General features: G+C 33.2%; 1 pseudogene; it reads right to left on the bottom strand.

Moving 5' to 3' along the window:
* Positions 1-1,260: 1,260 nt before the first annotated feature.
* Positions 1,261-2,966, bottom strand: LOC149539267 (casein kinase 1-like protein 1; annotated as a pseudogene).
* Between the last annotated feature and the right edge of the window lie 291 nt (positions 2,967-3,257).

Raw genomic sequence — 3,257 nt, 5'->3', positions numbered from 1 at the left:
ACAATTCACTAATTGTTCTTATCAAATCACTCTGACAATACACACATAATTGAAGAAAGAAAAGAAGGTTCAAAAATGGACTCAAATACCATAAACTCAACTATTGTCACCTATATTTAACTTCCAAAGTGAATTACAATTTTTTCCAAAACAAAAAGCTAGGGACTCAAAAGTCACAAAAACCTCTCTACATAATCAGAACTCCCAACTAATGAGTTCAAAACTCACTAAATATAATTTCCAGCTCTTGGGTCAGATGCCAAAAAATAGCCTTAAAGATAGGAGTCAAAACCACCAAAAATGATCATTAACTACATCACAAGCTCCACTAAATCATTATAGACCCTATAACTTAGTCAAAACTACCCATAAAATGCTCTAACAGTCAATAGTGATCTCTCAACTGCCATAATAGAGTCAGATTCAACTCATCAGTCCTATATTCCCTCCACATGTTTCCAAACTAATCTAAATGCTCATAATGACAACTCCATCTTATAAAAAATGTCACTTTTCATAAATAAGCATAGAACTATGAGGAAAAGACTATATATATTTGTATTCTTATAATAATGATATTGCATAAAACAACTTATATAAATGTCATTTTAGCATATATCATTTTACAAGGCTTAAAAAATACAAAATATAATAGACTTAGTGGAAACATTGAAAACAGAATCTTAGGCAAAAGAAGAAACCACCCCCCCCCCCCCCCCCCCCTCCACAACGATACAAATGTTGAACACTACAAAAAGGAAATGAATCCCACGAAAAGGCATGCCGATTTCAAAATATATGAAAAAGGAATGAGGGCAAGATAAATTTTGATAACCCTAAAATAATTTTCATTTTGCATTTTCATCATGAACATTCCACAGTAAAGGAAGAAATAGGGTTTGTTGGTTTTCGATGATGGTCGCCACTACCAACATATTGGTCTTCGATTACTTGTAGTTTTCTCTACTTTAGAGGTAGGGTTTGTTGGTTTTTTTCTACCGCCATTGTGTTATTTGCTACTGTTAGAGATAAAGCTCAATTTTTTTGTTTTCTCCTGTATAAGCTATGAGCATTTGTTTCACTAATTTCTTTGTTAATAAAATAACAAACTTTTAATTGGGTCCATCATGGTGTCTGTTTAAAATACAAGGCTCTTTCAACAAACCCCATCTATTAGTTTCCATGTTAGTTTTATCCTCACATTTATTGTATTAGTTCTCACTACTTTATATACAATATGTTTTCCCAGGCTTCTTTTGCTTATGTTATTTGGGTATTGAGGGTTTGTTGATACTTCAAAATAGTCCAGTCAAATACATTATCAAACTAAAAACCTTGACAAATGAAGAGTTCACAAAGAAAAACTTTTCAATAGGCATAATCTAACTTGTCATCAAATCACAGTGACCAACAATAATGGAAATATGATGCAAATTCCTTGGGATACGATTTGCACAATGTCTCAGGCACAGCTTTTGCTGACCCTAATCCCTGCCTAACTCAAGTTCTTTGTGTCAACAGTCTCCCCTATGTCAATCAATAGATCTACTACAAAATCAATTTGTGTGACCCGAGAGTGGGATATTGTTGTTAATCCCTTTATTTGCAGAAACTTTGAGATTGTGGAAAACTTGATGTTCTTTTATGGAGTTGGTCTAATCTAAGATTTGAATAGTTATATTGGAGTCAACATCTTTTTCTCACTTATTTTCTCATACTTTTTCTTTTTAGTCCTAGCCTTCAATCCCTGCCATGGAAGGCTCCCTCTTAAGAAGTACATTAGCACGTATCCCAAGGACTATAGATCATCTCTCCTACCTTGTTCAATCCCAAGATTTGTATTGATACTAGCATACCTTGCAGTCCCAGTGAGATTTTTGCTTTCCCTGTATGGGATGTGCTTATGAGCTATAGATTCATGATACTTTTTTGCAAGTCCAAAATCAATCATGTAAACTTGATTTTCCTTCCATCCAAGACCCATGAGAAAATTGTCGGGCTTTATGTCTCGATGAAGGAAATTCTTGCTATGGACATATTCAATCCTTTTAATTAGCTGATCAACAAGCAATATTAATACAATTTTTAGTGAGGGCTTTCTATTATAGTAATTAAGTAAGTCTTCAAGGATTGGCCCAAGTAGATCAAGTACCATAAAATTTTAATCACCTTCAACACCAAACCATCTTATATTTGGTACTTCACCCTCTACTGCTTCACCTTGCAGCATTCTATACACTTTGGACTCATACAATAGCTGAGGATGCTTAGTCTTCACACTTTCTAGTTTAATGCCAACTTTCAAATTTGTCAAAATGTTGGTTCTTGTGCCAACAAGTGAGATATGCAAATCTTGAACTGCTTCTGTAACACAAAGCTATGTTGAATGTCTCTATTCATTCCAAAACAAGATGATGTAGACCCCTATTTTTGTAAATGAATTACATTATTTCAAAGTGTATATCTTTTCTTAAGTGAAGACTCACATAGCTCATATCCCTTCCATTCATCACAGACATCAAATCATGTCATGTGACACCCACTTGAAGATCTATATGATTCTGATATAGTAGCAACAAACAAATTCTATTTCTCTAACCTAAGAGATTTGATGTCCATATGATGTGCGTGTTCCTCCTAGATTATATATTTATTCGATGATTTTCTTAAATCAAATTCTTGTTGTCCAATTTTAGCTTTTCATTATCTGCTTGAAGCAAAATCAATTCCTGCTACATTTCCCCATTAGCTAGAGCTATTTGTGGTACATAGAGTATTCTTATCTCAAAAACCTTACACTTCTTATTATAATGCAGTCACTTCCCAATTCTCTTACCACCTTTTTGAATCCATTTTCTTATACATGACCAGCCAAATAAATGTCCATAGGGAAGATAGTTTGCTCTTTTGTTATAGAACTGAAAGCTCTTTGTTTTTTTTACTATTACTATTGTATTACCCTCCATTTTCATGATATTTGAAAGAGTATTTTATGAGGTTCGAGCACAAGCTCATGACACTCATAAACTATTCTTTTGTGATTTGCACCTATTCCTTGTGAAATCAACATGCTTGGTCTTGATTATAATGAAAGATTTCATATCAAAATTAATATATCCCTTTAACATTATATTTTTCATTTTTTTTTTATCACTTGAACACTAAGAATACACTTTACTATTTTTGATATGTATTTGGAATAGGAAAATTGTTGCACGTGTGGGTACGTAGTTGTAGGTATTCAATCATTGCTTAGA

The sequence above is a fragment of the Cupressus sempervirens genome, chromosome 9 (assembly GCF_028749045.1).
Source record: "Cupressus sempervirens isolate cs-2001-9-10 chromosome 9, ASM2874904v1, whole genome shotgun sequence".
NCBI lineage: Eukaryota > Viridiplantae > Streptophyta > Pinopsida > Cupressales > Cupressaceae > Cupressus > Cupressus sempervirens.
This window is presented reverse-complemented; position numbering and strand designations above follow the sequence as displayed.